The 26344-nt window shown below is 41.2% G+C and overlaps 1 protein-coding gene across 39 annotated transcripts in view; it reads left to right on the top strand.

Moving 5' to 3' along the window:
• MAGI1 (membrane associated guanylate kinase, WW and PDZ domain containing 1) overlaps window positions 1-26344 on the top strand; it is a 601653-nt gene that overhangs the window by 82943 nt on the left and 492366 nt on the right. The window lies entirely within an intron of this gene.

Here is a 26344-nt window from a genome sequence, read left to right as displayed (position 1 = left end):
GCCTGTAGAGGCTACATGCAGTTCATCCCCCAAAAGCAAAAGAAATTGGCAGACTGGGGTGGGTCTTTAAAAATCCATGAGCCGTCTAAAAAGTGGCTTCAAAAGTGGAACTGTGTAAGTGAGGGAAAGGGCGAATGAAGACCAAATATCTGAAAACTGTGCTGTTTTTAAAAAACGAGAGCAATTCATTTTGACACACTTTATTGCATGCTGTGTTTTAAACACTTGAGTGTAGTCTCATGTTACTCCATAAAGGCAATGGCTTAAGACAGGAAAATGATGAAGTTAAAACGGTTACAACTAAAATATTTATTGCAGCTTAAAGAGAGAGATTAGGGTGTATCAAAATTCAACATAGTTTATTAAAATGGTCAGGCACGGATTTAAAGTTCAAATGTGCCCTCCTTTTTTTAAGATGGACAATAAAGTTTGGTAGGGCTATGTCTGACCATTTTCAAAGCCCTGTTTGATGTGATTAAAAGCTTGGCCTTGTTTGTTCTCATCGGCCTGTACCTTCTGAGCGACATTCTTAAGGAAAAAAAGGCATTCTCAAGTTTCCTGGCATTTCACCATCAAGCCTAAAAGTGCAGTATGATGGCAGTGGAGTATCAAATAGATTAATTATTATTTTTTCGTGTACTACTAATGAATTATGAATTCAAGGTTTGCTGGTGGGGCGCAAGAAAAATATATGCATGAAAGAGAAAGGAACAGGTTTTATTGTTAGAACTCCTCCCACACCGTTTATGGCTACAGAGCATCTTTCTCTCTCTGCGTGGATCCTTTAGGGTTCTACTTTACTCTGTGCTGAGAGGCGGGGTGGATGGTTGAAGTCCACCTTTAATAGTTTTATAGCTATGGCATAGGTTTTAAGGAACCAGAGGTGGGGGAACTCACACCCACATAAATAATATACAACTACACATGACATAGAACCCATGTACATATACTTGACAGGTGTACTTACGAGTGCGTGTACTCACTTGGCTTTGGGCTTGAGAAAACAGAGAAGAATTAACTGATATTTCTGTGTATCATGATTATTTTTGAGTCTTGTATCCCCATATTTGCTGGCCAATTTTACTTTGCTTTATATCTGTCTTTAGCTCTAATAGATTTGGCTAACTGCAGCTGGGCACAAAAGGAATCAATTTTATATATATATAAAATTGGGACGTGGTGGCACTACAGGCTAAACCGCAGGAGCCTGTGCTGCAGGGTCAGAAGACCAGCAGTCGTAACATCGAATCCACGCGACGGAGTGAGTGCCCGTTGCTTGTCTCAGCTCCCGCCAACCTAGCGGTTCGAAAGCATGCCAATGCAAGTAGATTAATAGGGACCACCTCGGTGGGAAGGTAACAGCGTTCCGTGTCTAAGTCGCACTGGCCATGTGACCACGAAAGATTGTTTTCGGACAAAACGCTGGCTCTATGGCTTGGAAACGGGGATGAGCACCGCCCCCTAGAGTCAAACACGACTGGACAAAAATTGTCAAGGGGAACCTTTATTTATTTATTTATTTATTTATTTATTTATTCAATTTATATGCCGCCCAAACTACCCAGAGGTCTCTGGGCGGCTTACAATAATTAAAATTCAATACAGCAAAAGATAAAATAATTAAAATACAATTAAAATACAATTAAAATTGCCATCAGACCCACAGCTAATATAATTTCAATTAAAAGCCTTCTGGAACAGGAAGGTTTTGACCTGGTGCCGAAATGTCATCAGCGTCAGCGCCAGACGAATCTCAGTCGGGAGGGCATTCCATAGTCTGGGGGCAGCTGCCGAAAAGGCCCTTTGTCTACAGCTGTCCCTCTTACCTCCTTAAGGGACGGCTCTTTCAAAAGGGCCCCCTGGCTAGATCTTAACTGCCGGGTAGGTTCATATGGAAGGAGGCGGTCCTTCAGGTATCCAGGGCCCAAGCCGTTTAGGGCTTTATATGTCAAAACAAGCACTTTGAATTGGGCCCGGGCAGCAACTGGTAGCCAATGTAACTTTACCTTTACCTTTAGATATATATATATTCAGTATTTTTTAAATACTCCTCTTGAGGGTTGATTCTAGATTTTTATTCTGAATAACCATCTTTGGGCATTTTGGCAGACGTTCAGAGTTGTGAGTTAGGAATGTGGGAAGTTGTGGGAAGAAACTGAAAATAAAGCTGCCACTCTCAGGTTGTCTGTGTACAGAATGGTGGCGCTCCATGTTTGGAATACTGTACTCTGTATGGTTCTGTCCACGCACCTTGGAAATGACTATGGCAATACTGAAAGAGGTGCAGAAAAGGGTAATTCAAGGATCAAGGGTCTGAAGCAATTCTCCGTGAGAAGCAGTTGCTAGCCATCAAGCTGTTTATTTGACAGGAACAGTGAATAAGAAGAGACAAGAGCGAAGCACATCAGATTATGTGTGGTGTGTGGAGACTTGTTTAGAGGAACTTTTGTTCTTCTCATCCTCTCATATTTGTAGGACTTGGGGGTCACTTGATGAAATTGAATAATGGGAGATTCAGGCTGGGAAGCAATTCCAATTACATACAGTACTTGTGATGTGTCCTCCCTCCGTTTTTCCTTCTTCTTGCTACAAAAAGCTTTTGCATCTCCCTCCAGTCTGAAAAAAAAATTATCTTTCTGGCAGAGTCTGCTTAAATATATTCCAGATCCAGAGGAGTGTTTAGTCAAAAGTGGAAAAAAATGCTTGAGGAAGGAATAAGCTCTTGCCAGGTGTCAGTTAACATCCGATGTACAGTATTTCTTGATGATAGACTAGCTACGACAAAGTATCAGTTGCACGCCTGTCCTGGTGGAAAGTCTGAAATGAACCCTTCCTTTGATCTGCTTATTGTCCTTTGGCAGTGAGGCATTAAAGAAAAAGACTTCATTGACTTGTTAAGTAAGGCACTAATTGATCATTTTGCCACAAGATAGGCGATAGTGTACTAGTTATAATTGTTATTTTGCTTTCTAATGAAGACGTCAAGATTCTGAGAAGAGGTTTAATAGCATTAACCAGAGTGTGCAGTTCACCTTTTATCAAACGAAAAAACCCAAAACAAAACAAAAAAAGTAAGAGACTGTACTGAAACAGTTTGATCATTAATTGTTTTGACTGTATCTGATGTTTCTGGTTATATAGTTATAAAAACTGAAATTGGAAACAGATATCAAGAAATTCTATTTGGCAGTATTACGTTTATAATAATTTTAAATAGGCACTGTGTTCCATTTGGCTTACCTCCTCTTCGGTTTATAACACACCAGGTGTTTCTTTCCCTGTTTAAAATCACAGTGATCATACAGGGCAAGAGTGCAACAACTTTGGGGCATTACTAATCCTGACCTACTCCCTGAGTAGCCCCTGAACCTGGTGGAACCCCATCTGTTTTCCTGCAGGGCCCAGTTGACCAGCTGAGGTGTGTGTGTATGTGTGTGTGTGTGTGCACTATGAGATGCCATTGCACTGAGGATCATGTATGTATGCAGCTCCTAAGTGACATTGCATAGGACTGTTCTGATGTGACCAAAAAATTGAAAACCTCCAACTAGGGCAATGAACAAAAAAAGTAAAGTGAATTAGGGCAGTTGACTTAACTAGATGTGGCATGGATTGATTGTGGAACTAATAATACAAAGCAAGTGCCAAGGCAGTATCGGTTGGGAGAGATTATTTTCTGAACTACAATTCTCAGAATTCTCCAGGTAGCATGGGATGCTACTGGGAATATTCTGAGAATTGTAGTGTGTGTGTCTCTTTCTCACTGTTTTTCTCTCTCTTACTTTTCCAGCCTGTGTCAGCCAGTGAGTGACCTGTAGCTCCCGCCTTTTGGTTTCATTCCATTGTCAAGTGGTATCTTGAACATCATGAGATTATGCTGTAGTGTTTGTGCAGGAAGGAATTTGCTTTTGATCCCCAGGGAAGCTGATAGCCTGTAGTGATCCATTTGTGGCAGGTCTTGACGCTGTTCAAACTTTTTCTAAACTGGGATGAAAAAAGGCTGGGACTGGCATGAATGCAAAATCACGATTCCTCCTCCAGCATTTCACTGAAGGTCATGCTACATGCTTGAACGCTTGTCTCTCCCATCCAAGAGAAAGATCTATTGGGGTAAATTGGCAATAGTAAAAAGCAGCTCTTCAGAGAGCCTTGTTTGGCATATGCATGAAAAGGCTTGGTGCCATTTATTTTAAAATTGGCAAAATAGCACACAACTGTGCACCCAAATGCAGTTAATAGTGACAATAACCCTGACATGTTCCATGCTTGTAATAGGCAAGAATTTACATCCTCTTTATAGTTTCTGGCTTCCACCGGAGGTGCAAATACTTCTGCTCCTGGAACTGTAACTACGGGAAGTTTTAGAAGAAGTGGGGAGATAATCACAATCCTCATTCAAACTATAATACAGTGTAGGTGTTTCTAAGTTTTAAAATAAAGATGTACAGATGAAATTCAGATGAAAGTTCTCATGTGTGTTCCTCCCTAGTGTCTCTAGATGAGACTGTGGCCCTTTCAGTATTGCTGGAGGACAGCTTCCACCACATCTCTGACCATGAATCATGCTGACTGAAAGTGATGGAAGTTGTAGTTCAGTGACTGCTGAAGGCCATGGAGTCCCATTCCTACTCTAGAATCTAGATGAAGACTATTGGTACAGAAGATTTTTGTCTGGAGCCCAAACCGATTGAACCCTCCACTGTGATTTCTAGCTGTATTATGCTAGACTTTATCAGTCAGCTTTGTTCTTGAAAATCTCAGCCTAGGGCCCTCTGGAGGTTGTGGTGGTCTTTACCAGCAGAGGGACAATGGGCGAATACTTCTGTTTTGGAATAACATCACTATTAACCAGGCTTCCAATACTGGGTTACTTATTTTTATGACTTCTGTCATGCACTGTGGTCTTAACAGTACTGTGTCTCTTTGTGGGCTCATATTTATGTTAGTAGGTACATTCGTTCCACGTTTCTGCTACTCCATGGCAGTCTGCAACATAAGTTGATCCTCCTAGAGGCCAGGCCCAATTCCTTTTACATGAATGAGTTTGCAGCTCTTCACATTTGCAGCAGGGTGTATTTATAGCAGTTGCAACATCTGCAGTCAGTCATTAACTTTATTAGGGACCAACCTGAAAGGCGCAAGATGGGAAGATAACCTTCAAGATTGTTTGATCTTCTCATCAGGCAAGGCATTACACAAAACAGCAGGAGGGAAGAAGCTTACTTAATGCTGAGATCATGACACTTGCATATAATTAGGTTATAGCTAAGGTACTGCTGCTGCTGCAGATGCAAAGAAAATACTCAGTTCATAGAATCGTAGAATAATGGGACTGGAAGAGGCAAAGAAGGCCATCATGTCCAACCCCTCGCTAAGTGCAGGAATCCAAATCAAAGCAGATCTGTCCAATTTTCTCCTGGATTCCTCCAGTGTTGCAATGCTTGCCACCTTTCAAAGTAATTGATTCTGTCATACTTGACAGGTTTGAGCTAAACCTGGAGGAATTGTTAAATACAGTTTTGTACTATGCAATAAGTATTTGTAAAGATCATTACTAAAGAAACAAGCAAAGCTAGAATTTATCCAGCTGACTAAATTGTAACAGCTGAGAAAGCAATCCTAGGATTTGCTAACCCTGGGATAAAGCTAGCAGACCTAGCACACACACTCTGTGGTGGTGTGGGTTGGTGTCGTGAATTGCTGTTGTCGTGTTGCTGTGCTGGAGTATCCTGGAAGAAGCCGTGTCTTTGTACTGTATATAGGAAGAAGAACTCTGGCTACTGGACTGAACATATGGTATTTGATTGCCTAACTAATTTACAAGGACTTTGACTCTGATTTATGCATTGAACTCTGTGGAAACTGCTGTGTATGACTTCCGGACTGGAAACAAGGACTAAGCTGTACATGTATGTATATATCCTGTAAATAATACAACTATTCTGCTATCAACACTGCTTTATTGCTTGGCGTCTTCATCTCTCAGGGAAGTTCTTTTGGTTAGTGCCTCCTGGTGCATCCTGGTAATACCGCAACTTTGTCAATACTGATTGACCAGTTACGAGGTTTTCACTGATACTCAACTGAAATCTGGTTTCTTGTAACTTGCGTGCATTATTATGTTTCCTTGTACTCTTAAGATGATTGAGAGCAGATCTTTGAAATATTGATGATCTTTGAACTATTTGAAGAGTGCTATCAAATCTTTTATCCCCATTAAATTTCATTCTGTTGTTTTTAGCCCAGTGCTTAAGCCTGTCAATCTATTTTGAATTTTATTTATATTTTCTAGGGTGCTAGGTGTGCCACCCAATTTTGTGGCTTCTGCAGTTTTATAAGCATTCCCTGCACCCGCCCCCCTCATGTGAATCCTTCATAAAAATGTTGAGAGCTCTGGGCCGAGGACTAAGCCTTGCGGTACCCAACTGTTACCCTCCTGCTTCTAAGGGAAGAGGGGACAACACACTGACAGGGTGCTTCACTTCCCGGCCTTCTTTCTCATGGGGAGGGGGGAAGACTATTTTCTATTTGTTGATGGGATATTGTAATTGCTTATGCACTAGTTTAGTTTATTAATAATATAGTGGGTTAAAATATTATCATAGAATCTTAGATAAGTGTAGTTGGAAGGGGCCTACGAGGCCATCAAGGCCAACCCCCTGCTCAATGCAGGAATATAATCAATATCTGGCAGGTGATTATCCGAGTTTTTCTTGAATGCCTTCAGTGTTGGAGCACTCACCAGCTCCCGAGGTAACTGGTTCCACTGTCGTACTGCTCTAATAGTTAGGAAGGTTTTCCTGATAGTCAACCGAAATCTGGCTTCCTTTTAACTTGAGCCCATCTTTGTGTGTCCTGCACTCTGGGATGATTGAAAAGGGATCTTGCCCCTCCTCTGTATGACAGCCTTTCAAATATTTGAAAAGTGTTATCATATCACCCCTCAGTCTTTTTTTCTCAAGGCTAAACATGCCTAGTTCCTTCAGCCTTTCCTCATAAGGCTTGGTTTCCAGCCCCCTGATCATCTTTGTCGCCCTCCTCTGAACTTGTTCCAATTTGTTAGCATCTTTCTTGAAATGTGGTATCCAAAAGTGGACGCAGTACTCAAGGTGAGGCCTAGCCAGTGCTAAATAGAGGGGGATTTAATAGATGCAACTTAATTGAGACTTAATTTTTGTAAGTTAGCGAGTATGTCTCTGTAATATTTATTGTTACGTATTTTGTGACACTTTAGATACAGTCTTATGTCATTCCTAAGAATTATATTAAGTTTTGTTAGAGCTTTTTAAAGTTTTGATAGAATAATTACTTATATTTTCCATTTCGTTCATTACATTTTCATAGGTGCATTTATATAACATTGTATTAAGTTTTTATAGTTAGGGTTTTTTTGGATATTCAATAGAGAATTTGGTAAATTAAAAAAACCCAATATAACAAATGAGACTTGTACAAGGTGCAAAATATTCCTCTGGGTCATACTGGAATTAACCCTTTTGGGATAAACGCCAGTTGTGACAAATACAAGTTTCTGTTTTTTACCTGGAGGTCTATAAAGTTCTGTAGGACTCTTAGGAGAAGGTTGAGGCATCAGTTTTCTTGACATAACCACCATGTTCCTCTTATTTTTTTCACCCCAAATATATTAATCCAGATGCTCTTGATAGAACAACCAAGCTCATCCTACAGTATTTCTGTACAGGAGTATGTATTTTCGACATATAATACAGTTCCACCTCTCTATTCTTTCTGGTTTTTTTGAACAATCATTGCTGTGTTCCAGTCGTAGGAGTCATTCCATCAAGGTTCAGTTATCAAGTCATATTTACCCTCCTGAACCAAGATTTCCGGTTTTTCTTGTTTGTTTCCCATAGTCTTGGCATTTGTATATAGACACTGGAGGTGGTGTGATTTGTAGTCTGCTTTCCTTCATACATTTTTATGAAGACTATTATTGGGCCCTGTTAGTGCTGCTTGTTCTGTTCCTTCTTACTGTGCATAAGCATTCATTTATCCTCACCACTGGGCTTTGCATCTCCCTCCCTCTTTCAATTCAGTTTCAATCCCTCCTGATGAAGTTCTGATTCCTTCTTCCTATTGATTTTTGGCTTGATAATACACTTTGAGGAGGAGCTTTGAAGCCCCTGAGGTTCGTCATCTCCAGGCAAGAGAAGAGCAATAAAAACTATTTTTTTTTCCTCTTCAAGGTTCTTGCAGGTTACCTCTGTAACAAACCAGTGTCCTTTGCCTTTGCTCACACAGAAACATAGAATGACTGGCTGATGGTTAAAAGAGACACAAATACCCATGCGATGCTTCTAATTCTTAAAACTGCGTAACAGAACTGCAGCCGTCCTCACCTGACACTGGTATGACAAAATGCATAATGTGAATTCTCTCTCTTTTTAGATGCACTAGTTTTCCCAAGAGTGCATTTCCAGTTTTGGTGAAATGCTAATTCATTTTTTTTAAGACAGTGACACTGTCATCTGAGCACAACCTGGCAGTAAATTTTGAATGCACTGATGGCCCAGGTGGAATCTGCGTGGAGAATGCAAACTGCAAGTGGTGAATCTTCTCTGTTGGAGTACAAGGGATAAGGGGAAGATAATCTGCCTGTGTTGTACACCAAGCACCTGACCGAAGTCAGCTGAGTCTCTCCTGATTAAACCAGGTCTAGGGATGTGAGGAAACCAGACAGATGGCACCAGGCTGACTCTGCCTTTCTTGTCTTGGCATTCTTTTGGGTTCATATGCAAGCACAACACAGTTGCAGTTCCAGATGAGTGTTGCAATGCACTGTTTGTGGGACGGCTTTTAGAAGCATTTCATAAGCTTCAGCAGTTGCAGAATGCTTGCGGATCGGGCAGATGGAGCATGCGGACCATTTTGTCCTATTTGCATTGGTCACTGGTGTGTTTCTGGGACTCTGGTTGCTGGCATGTAGAGTACTGTTGTTCTAACACAGGGTGTTGGATATTTGTATTATTTTGTGGAAGCCACTTAAAAGTGGTGTATAAACAAATGACGGCTCTAATCCGTCACATCCCAAGGATATAGAAAACGGTCCCATGTGTTGCATAATACACTGCAGTGGTGCCATGATTGCTACAGGATCTTGATTAGTATCAGTGTGGTTGCTGCCTGAAAGGAAGCACTTTTAAATGGCAGGATGCACCTGTATTGCTCTGTCCTTCTTGTTTATGTATGTGCTGATGTATACAATCTCTTCAAAGACTGTATATTGTGAGATGTGCCCTCCTTCTGTGAACATTGAGAAATTCCAGAGGCCTGGCTGCAGCATTTAATTTCCTTCCGGATGACTGCGTGCTGGACACTCCTGGTGCTTCTGTGATGCCAATTTGTTCACAAATGCACATACTAAGCAAAGAGACAGCCACACACTCAAGTCACACAGATCCATTGTACAGAAGCAAAAGCCATGAATTTGTAGTCTCTCCACCTCGACCCACCCACTACTTATAGGTACCACGTCTCCCCCCCCCCCCCCGGGTGAGCCTGGTTCTCCTGCTGCCAGGTTGTGCTCAGATGACAGAATGCTTTTGGAATCCTCAATGTGTGCTGGTAGTTTGCTTGGTTTTGTCCCTCCTCCTGCATGTAGATACGTCTTTGCTGGTAAAATGTCCATCATAAGGCCCTCATAAGGTCCATCCCATTTATTAGTATGAAATGACCAATAACAAATATTATATTTATAAATATAAATTAACCAGTAGCAAGATGCTTTCTCACTAGTTGGTGAGTTAGCCCCTTTCCAACTTTTGCTGTTGGATTCTGACATTCATCAGTCCCTTCCAGAATGGCTCGGGCATGATGGGGATTGTGTATTTGGAGGACCCAGATCCCCTGCCTTGTGGTATATTGATTGGGAATGGATTCTTCATACACCCTTCCTGATGGATCCTACATGATGTCATCTGTAAATGATAGGCACAGGTACTGTATAGCTTTAAGGAAGTTGCCATTTACTGATGTAGAGGAAAAACAATATTTTTTATTAAAAACAAAAAAGGATTTAATCTCCTGTTTCCATATCTTAGCAGAGTCAGTATGCTTGGTGGGCATGGAATTCTGAATGCCCCAGTTTGGAAGATTAGAAAAATCAAGTTGAAGGAGAGATAGTACCCTAGATGATGGTAGATCTGGCTAAAATCCTGAATAAGAATAATCCACATTGGAATATTTTTGTTGCAGTGCTCCCTTACTGGTTTTAGTAGTGAATTAAGGATTTCCTCTAATAGTGAACTTAGGGCTACGAAGGTCTGTCCCATGCAACTAACTGCCAGTTCTCCCAAAAGTTACAAGCAACTGTGCAGGCTCTCAAAAGCGGACAATCTTCATTTGGCAAGATGGAGAGGGAGAGGGAAGAAAGGATAGGAAGGGAAGGGGAAAGGACCAGGAGAGCTGGATCTCTAGTCCTTGTTATCTACATGTTGGTATGTGGAGTAAAGCAGGGGGTGTTGCAGAGAAGGAACTGGGTGTCATTAGGTAATATTTAGAACTAGAGAGACAGTGTAAAAATAAAGTGATGCATGCTGCTTCTATATAGCATTTAAAGCACTCTCTGGGTAATTTACAAGTTAATTATGCAGCCTACACATTGCCCCCCCCAACCCATATTGAACTGGGTACTCATTTTACTGACCTTGGAAGGATAGAAGCCTGAGTGAACCTTGAGCCTGATACCTGGGATTGAACCCCGGGTTGTGAGCAGAGTTTCGGCTGCAGTACAGCAGTTTAACCACTGTGCCCCGAGTAACACAAACAATGTAACTTTTGGAGGCTCGTTGCCTTCAGAAATCTTTGGAATTGCGTGGCTCCATATGCAGCTGATAATGTTCGCAGTAATTTCTTAACCTGGTGGCAATTTGCATTCAAAATCACTCTGTTTGCATAGCTCTTCAGAAGAATCTTGGCCAGAAATGTTGGACTTTCTATCACGGACCAGTCCACTTGGAGAAGTCCCTCTTGTCTGGGAACAGGGGCTCTTTGCTCAGCAGAGAACCAAGTCACAAGGCAGTCTTTATGGGGAAGAGCACCTCATTTCGTTGCACCCACTTGTGAGCGCAATGACAAATAAATTTCTTATGTTGTCCATGTTAAGAGTTTTTAAGGATTCTGAAAAGGAAGCCAAGGTAGCAGGGCTGCGCAGCTTTTTACCTGTTGTGTTTGATGAAGTCTACTGTCCGGTAATGTAAACGCCTCCCATGTTGGTCCCAGTGCTCAGTGTCTAATTTAGGGAACTGCAGGATCACAAACAAAAGCAGGAGTAGCTGTGTTGGCTCAAAATAATGATCAGCTCAATAAATGCATCATCTCAGTGTGGATTTTTGAATTTGTTTTGTGTACAATATGACCACCCTTGCTTTTTGTTTCTAACTTTTCAATGTAGATGAAGGATTTAGAAGAATGAAAAGGCAGAAGGGCCACTTTTTGCTTTCATTCATTCATTCATTCATTCATTCATTCATTCATTCATTCATTCATTCATTCATTCATTTGATTTATATCCCGCCCATCTGGTATATTTATACCACTCTGAGCGGCTTGCCCTCCTTTCCCATCCCTGTACAGCTATGAAATATTTAGTTGAGTAGAGACAAATGTTTATAACAGAGATCGGCAACCAGAGGCTGTCCTGGCGCTATGGACTAGGACTAGGATCCTTGTAAGCTTCATTCAGCGTGGCCCATGTTTGGGGATTATGGGAGTTGTAGCCCAAAGCATCTGGAGGACAGGAGTTTGTCTGCTCCTGGTCTGCATCAAACCGCAGGAGGACTGTACCCTGCCCTTCCCTCATGTTCAGTGCCTTTGTGTGTTGTTTGTGTTCTCGTGTTGGGCTGGTTGATGTATAGTTTTGATCTGTGGTTAAAATACCTGTGGCATGTGACACTCCGTATTTCACCACAAATTGCAGTATTTGTACATTTAATGGAAAACTGTGACTTCTAATCTGTGGTAATGCTAGCTGCAAACAAGCCTGCAGGCACTTTTTGAGGGATGTAAAAAAATACCACAGAGAGTTTTGATAAGAACAGACTAGTAATAGTAAATTAGTGCAGGGGTGGGCAAGTTATGATACCCTCCCTTCCCCCCAAGATGTTCTTGGACTGTAGCTGCTCTCAGCCGTAACCAGCAGGATGATGGGGGTGCAGGATGATGGGAGTTTGTGGTCCCGCAACATCCGGAGGCCCATATGTTGCCCACCCCTGTAGTGCTTTGATAATATAGTGTTCAGCATTAAGTGAGAAACATGTGGAGGCCAAAAGGGAGCAAATAATTATGAAGTAAGAAGCACAAGGGCATGTGGTGAAAAAAAATCTTTTTTTAAAAAAAGATGGAAATTCACCTCCTGGCCTATTCATTAGAGAACTTCAGAACTATCGTCTTTAAACATACATTTCCCCCAAACCTCAAGAGAAACTAGTGTGTGCTTTGTACTCTGTGTGTGCTTCATTTTGGATAAATCTGATCCTCAGCTAGTGTCTCCAAAGGTCAAATAACACTACAAACAGATTTTTCAAGGAGACATTATTAACAAGCCCTTTTGAATTAGTTCCCTCTTCCTTTGGCCTCATGCTCCAAGGATAAGAATTTTGAAGATGCAGGGTTGCATTAGATGATTTTAGACATATTCTAATATTTTTTAGATTGCAAATTCTATTACCTTCATTTTTCATGATTAACCTCTGTTAAGCCACACCAGACTCTCATGCATAAAACATAAATGGGTAATCTCACTTCAACATCAATTACAAAAACTTTGACTCCAGACACAGTTAATAGCACTATTAATTCATTTATTTGTTTTATCTGTAATTCAGGACATCAATACTTCGCCTGTTCCCAGCATAATGTGACAAACCAGTTAGCAAGCTTAATGGAACTGCTTACTTGATTTCAATTGTGTTTTCAGCTTAATAACAGCCACACACCCTTACTCTGGTGCATACAAACATACATCAGCTTGAATTACTTGTCTTTTAGAATTGTTTTAAAATTTCTATTTTATTTATTATTATTAAACTGCCACTAATGAGATGGCCAAAGTATTGGAGCCTCAGATCCTGAAGCTGAGGCTCCAATACTTTGGCCATCTCATGAGAAGAGAAGACTCCCTGGAAAAGACCCTGATGTTAGGAAAGTGTGAAGGCAAGAGGAGAAGGCGACGACAGAGGATGAGATGGTTGTACAGTGTCTACGAAGCAACCAACATGAATTTGGGAGACAGTGGAAGACAGGAGGGCCTGGCGTGCTCTGGTCCATGAGGGTCACGAAGAGTCGGACACTAACAACTAAACAACAACAACAATGTACATTTTCAGGTGTTTAAAGAGTTCAGTAGTACTAGTGTATCCATGTGCTCTGCTTAAATATTAAGATATGAATAAATCTTAATTGTGTCTGTGTGTGCAGGTGTACATGTGTGTATTGAGGCCAACAGTTATTCACTGTTTTTCAGAACAACTGAAACCTTTTTTTTTTCTGTGAATTTACCTGCTACTTGAGTAGGAAAAAAAACAAGGAAGCAATAGCCGCTGAGGGCTTCTATCATTTTAGTCCCTTTCATTTCAAGTCTGTCTTAAGTTTGTGTGTGTGTGTGTGTGTGTGTGTGTGTGTGTGTATGAGAGAGAGAGAGAAAACACACACACACACACACACACACACACACACACACACACACACACACACACACACACACACACACACACACACACACACACACACACACACACACACACACACACACACACACACCCCAGAGGTAGCCAGAAAGGATACCAAGGGAATGCTGGACTTTGATTTTAGGAATTGTAAAGTTACTGTCCCTGTGAAAAAACCCAAGGGGGAGCATTATATGCCAGACAGCTGGGCCTGAGTCAAAATGTATGATGAATTGAAACTGCCGGTTATTTCTAATGGAAGGAGTTTTTAGTAACCTACTTCGTAGTTGATTCCTTTTTTTTCAGCAACAAATGTATAACAACGTTTGTTGCTAATCCGATTACAGGTAGGATTGAATCATTCCTTATGTTGTGTGCCTGTAACCTTTTAGTGACTTTTCTAGTTATAAGAGTACGTGGCATCTCTAAATTGTTTGGCTGAGGAGGAGTAGTATGTATATGGCACAAGTGCTGGCTGTTACTCTGTCTTTCATTGTAGATTTTGAAGCAGTGATGAGGGGAACAGGAGGCTACAGTATTTCCTTCCGTATCATAGGTCAGAGGCTTGTGAGAATGAGATGGACATGTGTTTTTGAGCAGTTGAAATAGCAACGGTTTAGCTGCTTTTGTGAAGGAGAAAAAACTGCAAATGTAACAATAAGTTGTTTTGGTTTTGGTACTAGACTGGTAGTTCATCACTTTTTAGAAGTTACTTTTCAAGCTCTGAAAGCTGCAGGATGTATACGCAAATGTTTTATTAAAATTGATCAAGAAAAAAAAATGACATATTTTGTGATCCAAAAATTCATTTCAGTGTGAATTTTTTGAGTACTGTGTTTGAAGAACAAGATTGTGTTCCATGAGAACTCACATTGAAATAAATATGGTGATCTAAAGGGTGGTCTTATTTATTTATTTGTTATTCCTGAAGTAGATCAACATAGCTACCTCTCTGAAAATGTACAAAAATGATCAATTCAAGAGAATAAATATATTTCATGTTACTATGATAGTTAATATTTTTCCTTATCTACGTAAGTTTGTTTTTTCTTTGTTGACTTACCTTAGACCATATATTGTATTTCCAAGACCTACAAAGATAACAGAATAGACAGGTGTCACCTAATACTGGAGAAAATATTTTGGGGGGGCTGGATTTCAATCTCTAGCTGCATGGGCTTTTATTCCTTACTGTATTTCATGAACAGTTGGGCTTTCTTGCTCATTTAGCTATCTGTTACTGTACAGTATTTATATTTTAACAGAATTATGCCTGCACCCTCTAGTGGTAGGAAGAAAAATTATATGAGGGAGGTTAAGAGCTCAGAGGCTTAACTGTAGCAGAAAGATGAAGCAAACATAAATTTGGAACAATGTTGTGGAACTGTTTTATGGGCTTGATTAAAATACAGCATCACAGACAACAGTGGTGAAAGGTGGGGGCTTGTTCTGAGATTTACTAAATGGTGGAAGAGAGAGGATGTTAACTCAGAGAGAGGATTCACGACTTGTAACAGAACTTGGTTGGCTGCAAAGATCCAGTCACAGTGAAATACGATGGTGAGTTCTAGATTATTTCTGTAGGGATGCTGATAATGTTTCCCACCCACCCCCAGTACTTTACATCAGTGTAGCTGTATTTTGATGGTCCCTAGGCCTTCTATTTGTGTTTTATGGTTTTCTTTGGTGTTTCAAAACAGAAAATAGAGAGTTCCCCTGTTTAATTCTTATGCAAAGCTGTCAAGGCCTCTCACTTTTTAAAATTACTCTATTGCCGTTCCCTAGCTTGCGTTATTTTTCTGTCATTGTCCATGCTTTGCTGACTATTGCTAAACTCTCTCCCTCATGTGGAACAGAATGAACCTATTTTAAAAAATTTAAGTGACTAGTTAAGGTATGAGAGTTGAACAGAAAGGGCTATATCTTTGTGACAGAACATCTGCTCTCTGCATACAAAATGCCCCAGGTTGAAGTCCTAATGTGTCCATATCAAGCTGGGAGAAAGCCCTACCTACAATTCTAGCCAGCTACTGCCTGTCAGCATTGAGGATAACTCCGTGGTATAAGACAGCTTCCTATCCTCTTACATTCTTAACTCCTTTTCTCCACCACCCCCTTTTTTGCGTGTGTGTGTGTGTTGGTAAGCATGTTGGCTGAGTATTGTGTGGATCCACCAGAACCAGAAGGGAATGTGGGCAGCAAAAGTACAGGAACAGCCAAAATTTCGGTTCTGAAAAAGGTTTGGAACTTTATGGTAGTGTTCTTAGAAAAGACATCCATTCATGTTGCACCAGTGTCTCGACCGGAACAAATGGGTACACAAGAGATAACTTATTTGGGGGTGCTAGCCAAACTTTGGAGTGCCTTCTCTGCCTGTTTGCTTATCTACCAGATGGATGTTTTGTTTTCATCAAATGTTTGTACTGAATTAAAGGTGATTGTTCTGCTGTTATGGTTGCTCTCTCCCAAGTTCCGGATTGAGTCGGCAAACCTGAGGCTGAAGAGGCTGAAGAGGTTCAGACGATGTGAGCTCCAGGATGAGAATATGACTAATGTTGTGTTTGCCACTTCAGTTGCTAATTTATTTAATTCTGTTGCTAAGGTCTCATTTGCACACATTGCTTTCCTACCTTGTGTATATATCTATATGTCTGGGTGTCTCAGGAGCCTTTCCTTGGGAGTTTTAAAAGAGTTGAGCTGTTCAGAAACTGGTTTGTTCACCTGCAGGTTATCTTTCTGTCTTTACTCATAGGCATTTCTGTTTAAGTTAATATAATGGAAAAAGTTCATTTGATTTTATTTATTACATTTCTGTCCCACCCATCTAGTCACCAGGTACTACTCAGGGCAGCTAAAAAGAATTTAAGAAACACAACTACCCACCCCACCCCACAAATAATGAGATCCAAAGTTGTCCTTCTCATGTAGAAAATATACTTTGATCAGGAGCTGCTAGCTTAAAATCTCATTAGAGTTCCTGTTGGCTATATGTATGCAGCAATTGTGAGTAGGGCAGGATTTTTAATTGCCTTTAGGGAGATGGAACAGCCTGATTCTGAAGACAGAGACATGGAGGGTCATTTAAAAACAAGAGGAAAGAAGGAAGGAAAATCAAATCAAAACAGAACAGAACTGGAATTAGTGGACTATTTCTAAGGGACTAAACCCTACTGCAAAGTTCTGTTTGAGGTTTTTCCTTGCCCCTGGACATTTTCTCATAATTAGTCCTATCCTTAGATCAGTATAGTCAATACTTTCATTATCTGATTTGCAATGTCCAGGGAAGAGAGAAGTGAGATAGGAAGCCCCATTTGTTACAGCTGGCTGTATCAGTATTGGCTGGCATAAATGAAGTGCCTATATAATGACTTCAAGCGGAGAGTTTCTTCCTAGGGTCTGTGAACACAGATTGAAAAGTATCACATCAGCCATTGCACCTTGTCTCTATGGTCATTACTTTTAGCTTTTTGTGTGTGTGCTGGAAGAAGCTTGATTTATGTGCATAAGAAACTGAAATGTGTTGGCAAAAGAACTGAATTCTGAGATAATTATAACTGTCAGCCATTGATTCCCATCAATTGCATAATTCCATTCATGTTGTAAAAGAGGCCTAGGGAATGATGGGGAAACTTTTGTTGCACCTGACTGAAATTTTGTTCTGTGTGGTCTGTTCACGCAATGGTCAAGTGTGTTCTTTGCAGAGAAGCTGTGGTTGAGGTGCTTTGCGTGCAGAAAATTTCACATTTACTCCTTGGCATCTCCAGATAAGACTGGGAAAATCCTGCTGCTCCCCAGATTGAATGGTACTGAGCTGAATAATGCTGTGATCTTGCTCTGTGTAAGGTATTTTCTTGGTTTCCTTATTAACTGGCTTTATTTTTAAAGAGCTGAAATGTTTAGTAGGCTAATTTTGCAACTAATACTACATTTTGCATTTGCACAATATTTTTACCATAATGCTGGGAAAACACAGGAGTAAAAACATTGATGTTTCGGCAGGCCTTCCCCCCCTAGTTAATCCCTGATTCCCCTTCTTGTTTCTTTCCTAGTGTTTAAACCAATTGTTGAAAGTTTTTCTTTATGTAATTCTGTTGTATTCATTGTTGTACCCCTTGCTGTAAGCCGCCTAGAGTGGTCTATCGACTAGATAGGCGGGATATTAAATAAATAAATAAATAAATAAATAAATAAATAAATAAATAAATAAATAAATAAATAAATAAATACTGTACTAAAAAGCTAGATTGAGTTGATAGGTAGGAAGTTAAATAAGCAATAATAATTGTGTGCCGTCAAGTCAGTTATGAGTTATGGCAATGAGATATTTTGCATGTTTCCCCTGAAAATGAGTATCTGTCTTTGTCTAATTTTGTTGGTTTTGAACAGGAATGTTGGCAAGTCTTTGGGTCCCGAGTCCCAGATCCGAGTCTTAAGTCTTTGGTACCAAATCCTGAGTCCTGAGTCTCAAGTCCGAGTCCCTATTAAAAACAATCCTCCCCCCCCCGAAAAAAGGGAGGGATAGGTAAGATAAGATAAGATAGATAAGATAAGAAATTTATTTGTCATTGCACTCACAAGTGGGTGCAACGAAATGAGGTGCTCTTCCCCAAGGTAAAAGTGGACAACACCACTACAAAAAAAAGTTTAAAATATACACAACACTCACCATACAAATATAGATACCCCGTTTCTCCCAGCAATTAAAATTCCACCAAAAACTTATGACCCTGCATTTAAACTCAATACTGCACTTGGGTAAAAGCTGTTCTTGAATCTGCTTGTCCTTGCTTTCAATACCCTGAATCTCCTTCTCAATGGCAATAGTTCAAAGAGCTGATGTCCCGGATGAGAGGAGTCTTTCAGTATATTAGATATCTTCCTCTTACATCTGTTCTTATACAATTCTTCCAAAGAGGGGAGTGAACAGCCAATGATGTTTTGGGCCGTCTTGATCACCCCTTGAATTGCCTTTTTCTCTGCCACTGTACAGCTCGTAAACCATACACAGAGACAGTAGGATAATATGCTCTCAATCGAACTCCGATAGAAGGTGATTAACAAATTCTCAGTCAATTGTTGCTTTCTAAGAGTCCTTAGGAAATACAACCGTTGTTGCGCCTTCCTGATTAACGCAGCGGTGTTTGCACTCCAAGTCAGGTCATTTGTTATGATGGTCCCAAGAAACTTACATTCAACCACCTGTTCCACACAAACTCCATCTATATACAGTGGCTGAATGTCTGCTCTTTTTTTCCTATAGTCCACTATAAATTCCTTGGTTTTTTGGATGTTAAATAGAAGACTTGCAACTTGGGACCCACCTAGGATAGGTGGGTCCCAAGTTGCAAGTCATTGAAAAAAAGCAAGCTTGAGTCAGATCTGAGTCATGTCACCGGTACGACTTAAGTCCAGCTTGACAGTGAGTCCTGTGACTTGACCCCCCATCCCTGGTTTGCAAGGTACAGAGCTTGGAAACTTAGCAGCTTTCTGACTTGAACTTAACTATGCTCCTATCAGTTATACCTCTGTTATAAATTAGATTGGGTTGGAAATCTCAGAGAGTCGAGGGGCCAATATTCCATTCTCTGGACCCACCACTGACTGCAACAGACCCCCAAACTGTGAAAAATAGCTCCTTCCAATTTCTGGACATCTAATTTTGTTTTTTTTAATGAGATTTTACTTGGGGTATTGGAAGGCCCTGTGTCCCATTTTAGCACATAAAATGGGACTCCTACTCCTGGGAAAATTATATATATAAATTTATATCAATTATATGTATATAAATGGGATGGCATTATAGGGTCTAGATTGTGTGCTGTCAAGTCAATTCTGACTTCTGGTGACGATTTTCAAGGGTTTTTTTAGGTAGAGAATACTCAGAAGTCATTTATCATTCCATTCCACTCTGGGAGTGCCCTGGGACTGTGCAGCTTACCCAAGGCCATAGAGGTTGATTCTTCTGGAATTTATCTTTGCTTCAGCCTCTGGCTCTGCAGTCAGATTCCTAACTCACTGAACTATTCGGCCAGCATGGGTCGTAAAGGACCCCCTCTAGGTGCTGAGTTTTGGTCATCCTCGAACAAACTGTTTCCATGCATTGTCTATCCCTGATGCCCTGTGCGGAATTGTAACAATGGGTTGGATTGTCTCATAGATCAGAACCTACAGAGACAGCCTTGGCACCTGATGAATGACTACATGGATGATGATCATGTGTTTCCACACTATGATCGCCTCCCACAACCTTAAGACACCAGCCTAGCTGTAAGAGCGGATTTGGCTTGCTACTTGTTTCTGGCAGCTGGTGTCAGCGCAGAGTGGCATCTCAGATGTATAAATGCATCTTGATGGGTGCCTCCTGGGGGAAATGAGGATAGGAAGAAATGGTTAGTAATGCAGAGAGAAGAGCAGTGGCAAGCAGGAAAAAAGACTGTAACTTTGATCCTGTGTTGCTCATTGTGTTGGCAGTGTAACGGCCTGTGTTTCCTGCAAAGGAAATAGGTAATTCTTGTTGTGCCTGGCAGACAAATTGCATAATCTTGAATTAGAAGCTGTCAGATCATTTAGAACAGGATCTGCTTCGGTTTGGCTTTCCTGTGGAAGCAAGCATCTGTGTCTGCCTGTCACCGAGCATTATGCATTGCCTTGATTGGCAGGGAGACTATTAGCTGTCCTCCATGTTTGAAGAATAACATAGCAAACGAATATCTTAATGAGATGGGGGAAAGTTGACATGAGGACATGCCAGAGAGCTTGAAGCTACATTGTGATATAGAAAACAGTAGATGTTCCTCTTCCCCTGTGTAATGCAGCAGGCATTATATTTTAGGCTAAGGATGCAGAATTTTGAGTGCTGCTGAAATATTGCCATCATTATAATGCTTCTACTTAACTGAATTCATGACCTGTCAAGGAAAAGCATTTCTTTTTCTTTCTTTTTTTTTCTGGCAGAGACTATGATAAGGTGAAAGGGCACCACTGTTATCCTTCCTCACCAGATTTATAATTTATATTTATAGCCATATTTCTACTCTGCCTTTCTATACCGACAGTTGTAATCAAACTTGGTTTACAGCATTAAAATGCTGATCTCAGACCGGGGGCTTCAATGTGTGTCCTTCTAGATATTGTTAGATGAAGACTCCCTGCAGCCCTCACCATTAGTTATGCTGCCTGAGGTGAGTGGCAGTCCATTCTACCATTTCTGAAGTAAAACAAGAGTTAATACAGTAAGTAAAATACTGCTCCGGCTTCTACTAATATGTACAATCTAGTGGCATCAAGGGACCAATTTAAAGGCCAAAATACTAGTAGACTAAAATCCAGTTTAAAAGTCAGCCCTTAACATGCCAGTTGCAATAAAAAACCTTTCATTCTCTCAAGGCGGACAGTGAAAGAGCCATATAAATCTCTCGCATGCTTAAGGGCCATTTAATGTTTTGGGCACTGTGGTGTGAAAGTTCATATTTTATGTGCTTACCCATCGCACATCTTCTGTGGAGGAGTGGGGCACATGGGAAGAAGGGCTGAAGAACAGATCTGAGTTTTTCAGCCCCTCATAAAGAAGTGATATGTAAAACTCTGTTCCCAATCATTTAGGATTTTTAAAATCCTAGCTACTCTTTTGAATTGAGCATGTTGCTGTAGGCATCCTTCAGTCTTGAGAGACTATGGTAATGTGCTCTGAATAGAGGTCTTGAAACAACATCTAATGTGGCTGAGAAGCCCAATTCGAAAAAGGATAGTCCCTTCCACACTGAAAACAAATATAATATGTTCCCTGTCCAGCTCCATGCTTTTGCTGGTTTCGGGACTGCGTCTTTTGCCTCGGCCTGCTGGACAAGTGTCTCTTCAAAATGGGAGAGGCCGTGATGCACCGCCTGCCTCCAGGCTGAACACTCAGATGTCAGCGTTTCCCATCTGTTGAGGTCCATTCCTAAGGCCTTCAGATCCCGCTTGCAGATGTCCTTGTATTGCAGCTGTGGTCTCCCTCTGGGGCGATTTCCCTGCACTAATTCTCCATACAGGAGATCTTTTGGAATCCGACTGTCATCCATTCTCACAACATGCCCGAGCCAACGTACACGTTGCTGTTTCAGTAACGCATACATGGTAAAAATTCCAGCTCAAATTGAGCATAGGATGGCCACTTTCACATCATCAAAAGAGAACCGAGAGAGGGAGAGAGGGAGGGAGGGAGAGGGAGAGGGAACAATGGGGATGTTGAATTAAAAATGGATGTTGTAGTTTGAACAGAATTACAATGCTCTGTTGAAGATTGTGTCCAGGTAACAGCAGAGTGTGGCGTCCAGGGGTGAACTGTGGATGGGTAATACCTGTCTCCTTCTTTATGGTTCTCACATAAACTTTGTTAGTCTGTTTCAGCAGCATCAGAAACAAACCCCAAAGTAGTGTGCCCTCTTTGTGACGGAGTCCCGTATTTCAGTGAAGTGGACTAGGTCCATGAAAACTCTCACTGAAATGAGGTGCCACAATATTTTTGCTTTGATTTTGGTTCTGATCTGGTTTTATTTTGCTTTTAAATTCAATTTGGCCTGGGGAGCGGAAGCCTGTCCCCTTGCAGCACTTCAAACTCAGAATGTAGTGAAGTTAGTAAAGAATCTGAAGAATAGTGTAAGTCCAGGTGACCCACATTCGGTAGGAAAGGAAGTTTCTGCAGCAGCATCAATGGCAGCCTCAGCTCATATGCTTTAAGGCAGGTTTGTCTAACCTGCGGCCCGAGGGCTGCATGTGGCCCAGGTTGGCCCGTAATGCGGCCCAGTGCAATTTTTAATTTTAAAAGAACTTCCAAAGTTTCAAGTTACACTGCCTGTGCTTGCGGCCGGAATGCAACTGGGGCAGGTCATAACGGTAGGGGGGGAGAGGGAAGGAAGGAAGGAGTGGGAGGGGAGGGGAGAAGGGGGCTGTGTGACTGCATTGCGCTATCCCCGTCAATAGGTGGACCCCCTCTCGGCCCCATAAAGCCACCGGAGTTGAAGCTGGCAGCCTCTGCTGTCTGAGATCGCAGCTGCCGGTAAGCGCGCTTGGAGCAGGGCTGTGGAGGACGGCTAGGGCTGCCCCCCCCATGCGGCCCAAACCAAATTTATGTGCGGCCCAAACCAAATTTTCATCTTCTAATGTGGCCCAAGGAAGGTGAAAGGTTGGACACCCCTGCTTTAGGGTAACCCAGTCTGGAAATAAATAGAACGTGTGTGACTCTATTTTCTAGGGAAGAGCAGAGTTGGTGTATTAGGCAAAACTATCCTGAAGCTGAGGCTCCAGTACTTTGGCCATCTCATGAGAAGAAAAGAGCCCTTGGAAAAAACCTTGATGTTAGGAAGGTGTGATGGCAAGAGGAGAAGGGGACGACCGAGGATGAGATGGCTGGACAGTGTCTGCGAAGCAACCAACATGAACCTGACACAACTCCGGGAGGCAGTAGAAGACAGGAGGGCCTGGCGTGCTCTGGTCCATGGGGTCACGAAGAGTCGGACACGACTAAACGACTAAACAGACAAACAGACAGATAAAAAGTAGTCTGGCTGCTGCCGCCAGATGAGATGGATGTAAGAGTACACCAAAGCATTACACCATGGGCAAGTAGAACTCTGTCCTCCAAAACAGACGCATGTTTCAGCATAGAGCAGGACCTCCAGCTTGTCTGGAATAAGCTTCCAATTTATTTATTTTGAACCTGTCCAAAACTGTTTCCAGTTTCTACTTGAGAACTTCCACCATTGCCTTCCAAAGATGAGAAATGAGGTGGAGAACGGTGGGTCCTGGTAATTTATTCCTGTAGTGGAATTACTGCATAATTGTGTTAGTGAGTCTATAAACGTTGGCTCGGAGTTGTTGCAAGCTGCTTTGGTTACATGGAGCTGGAAAAATACTGCAGGTAAAATATTCATATCTTTAAAACTGGAGTTGGGTCATGAACTAGCTGTGGCGTGCCTTACAGGAGCAAATGTTACCAGATGGAGAAATATGAGAGTGCCCTCCCCCCTGAAATGAAGTTATCTTTGGTATTGTGGATTGTGAAGATGGTTAAAATGGCTGCGTGCATCTAATTAAGAAAGGAAAACAAGTGGACAGGAACATTTTATGAGAATGGGCTGCCATTCATCTGTTTTATAAAGAAAAGATATAATCAGGGCAGTGCTAGCTATTATTCATTTAATCTGAATTTGATTTAAAAATCAGATATTATTTGGTAAAGTTATTGTTGCGTTTTATATTTATCTTTGATATGGTGATAATCATGTGTAGAATATTTGCATTTTAATCCATAAAGTACCGTACACTGTAATTTGACAGTTGATGTTTAATGTACATATTTATACTATTTCTGATATGATTGATGTTCGTTATATTTCTGAGGGTTAATTTTATGATTTGGAAGTGTAGTGTCCTGGCCACGTGAAGTAACATAATACCACTGTATTGTGGGTGTTTTTTTCTGACCTCGCCTGGAGTACAGTGTGTAGTTTAGGAAATGACAGATTAAAAAGTATATTGATAGTTCTGGAACATGTCCAAAGGAGAGCGACCAAGGTAGTACAAGGTCTGGAAACCAAGCTCAGTGAAGAATGATTGAAGGAGTTATCCGTTTTTAAACAGAGATTGGACAGCCATCTGTTGGGGATGCTTTAGCAATTGATTTCCTGCCTCATTGCATGGTTGGACTTGATGATCTTTGGAGTCCCTTCCAGCTGTACTGTTCTATGATTCTCTCATTGAAATATATGAAGAGTTGAAGACAGAACAATGTATTTCTTGTAACAACTGTGTGCATTTCCTTCTTGATAATTAGTGTGATATCTTCGCTTCAGTTCTGCATTATGTCTGATTTAAGTATTAATCTTTTTTCTCATGTGTGGCTACTGAAAGAGTCAGAGCAGTAGCATTTTTCAATCATTTTGTCCTGAGGGGAAAACACACACATTTTTATTTATTTATTTATTTATTTAATTTATATCCCGCCTATCTGAATCACATAGGACCACTCTAGGCGGCTAGAGTACACATTTGTTTTTAAGTCAAATCATGAATGTGTTTTCTTCTCGTAATCCTGAAGGGTTGGAGTCAAACAGTCAGCAACTCTGAGAAATTAAGAGCAAAATTAGAAATGTGTAAGCAATTTGATCACTGCAGATGGTGACAGCAGCCACGAAATTAAAAGACACCTGCGTCTTGGGAGGAAAGCGATGACAAACCTAGACAGCATCTTAAAAAGAAGAGACATCACCTTGCCAACAAAGGTCCGCATAGTCAAAGCTATGGTTTTTCCAGTATTTATTTATTTATTTTATTTATATCCCACCTATCTGGTAGATGTATGGAAGGGAGAGCTGGACTGTAAAGAAAGCTGACCACTGAAGAATTGAGGCTTTTGAATTATGGTGTTGGAGGAGACTCTTGAGAGTCCCCTGGACTGCAAGGAGAACAAACTGATCCATTCTGAAGGAAATCAACCCTGAGCGCTCCCTGGAAGGACAGATCCCGAAGCTGAGGCTCCAATACTTTGGCCGTCTCATGAGAAGAGAAGACTCCCTGGAAAAGACCCTGATGTTGGGAAAGTGTGATGGCAAGAGGAGAAGGGGATGTCAGAGGACGAGATGGCTGGAAAGTGTCATCAAAGATACCAATATAAATTTGACCCATCTCCGGGAGGCAGTGGAAGACAGGAGGGCCTGGCATGCTCTGGTCCATGGGGTCACGAAGAGTCGGACACAACTAAATGACTAAACAACAACAACAATAAATAATATGAACAAACAAGAATGAAAGAATGCAGGAGGCCCTGTCCTATCCGAGTGTTTTTCTTTTAAGGAAGCAAACCCTGAACTCAGATTCCCTTGAGATTTCAGAGGAACTGTATTAACTTACAGTAACTCTTGAAGAATTTTGAAGATAGGGCAGGAATGGACAAGCAGGAAATACCTGTAAAACATGATGGAGTGCCAGCAAAAGTATTATTCTGACATGTGCCACTAGGTTGAGAGTAACAGCAGAGCATTGTGGAAGGTGTGGGAGAATATTCAGTCTGCTCTTAATCAGGGTTCTGAGGCGTAGGTGTTTTTAATGAAAGGGCTGTGAACACACCTCTGTTGGTTGTCTGGTGTTCATTCCCCCCCCCTTTCAAGAAGCTGATTTGTAAGGCAGTTTGAGACAGGCTCAGAAAGTATCTCCTGGAGGAGACAGAAAGGGAACAAGGGGAACACACAGCTCTGTTTTTAAATAACCTCCAAAGGCTTGGGCTGTAGATCATAGGTTTTCAGAAGGAAACAGGTAAGAAGCTTTTATTATTGTCCCACAAACTTTCTGAGAATATGTAAGGGAATTCCCCCCCCCCCGGGAGTGCGCCTTTTACACAAATGTGGTGAGAAGGAAAAATTGTATCTGCATAGCTTTTTGTTTGAACACTTTTGTGAGGAAGCCATCTTGAAGACAGTTTCAGTGTTTTTGTTTTTGAAAATTTATGAGTTTTTAAAATTAGGTTGAGGTGGATGACTCTAGTCAGGTGGATGGACTTTGGAGTATGACTTCAGTGTACCTGAGCATCATGTATATCTTTGATTCTTTATCAAAGTATAAATAACAAGGGTATCATGCCTTTAATTCCGGTTATACCCAGGCACTGTCATTGGCATGTTGGT

This window comes from Pogona vitticeps, chromosome 2 (genome assembly GCF_051106095.1).
Source record: "Pogona vitticeps strain Pit_001003342236 chromosome 2, PviZW2.1, whole genome shotgun sequence".
Lineage (NCBI taxonomy): Eukaryota > Metazoa > Chordata > Lepidosauria > Squamata > Agamidae > Pogona > Pogona vitticeps.
The sequence above is the reverse complement of the archived record's forward strand: the minus strand, read 5'-3'. Positions and strand labels throughout refer to the sequence as shown.